The sequence below is a fragment of the Penaeus monodon genome, chromosome 33 (assembly GCF_015228065.2).
Source record: "Penaeus monodon isolate SGIC_2016 chromosome 33, NSTDA_Pmon_1, whole genome shotgun sequence".
Classification (NCBI taxonomy): Eukaryota; Metazoa; Arthropoda; class Malacostraca; order Decapoda; family Penaeidae; genus Penaeus; species Penaeus monodon.
Window position 1 is genome coordinate 11,975,324 of NC_051418.1, and position 569 is coordinate 11,975,892.

The window sequence follows — 569 nt, forward strand, 5'->3', positions numbered from 1 at the left end:
ATCCCGTCATCATCGCAGTCTATTTCTTTCCTGCTTTGTTGTTCTTCAGGCAAGACCAGACTCGTCCCTGTTACTTTCGGAGAGAGGAGACAAACTGTGTGGAAATACTGTGAAGGAAAAATTGGAAAATGATGGAAATAAATAGTGAAAATGAATAAAAATACAGTAATGGAGATAGAGCTGATGATAAGGATTATAGTAATGATCATAGTATATGAAAAAAGAAGAAGAAAAAAGAGAACGAGTATATATGACAAGAATAAGGTAAAATATCTCAATTTTCTTTTAACATTTAATAAAAAAGTAAAAGCGATTTTCTAACATCGTCCACTGTATCAGCTATCAAGTCATCAAACGTTTTTTTTTTTACCATTAAAAAGAAAAAGAAATTTAATGACTTATTAGCATCGCGCCTCCATATATTCCCCTTTGTTTTTTAAAAAATTTCAAGATGTCCTTATAAGTCGCTGGCCTAATCTCTTAAGCTGTTTGTACAAGCCAAACAGTAGCTGTCGACGGGACTCAAGAACGCCTCTAACCCATGTTGTTATTAGTGATAATTATGCTCT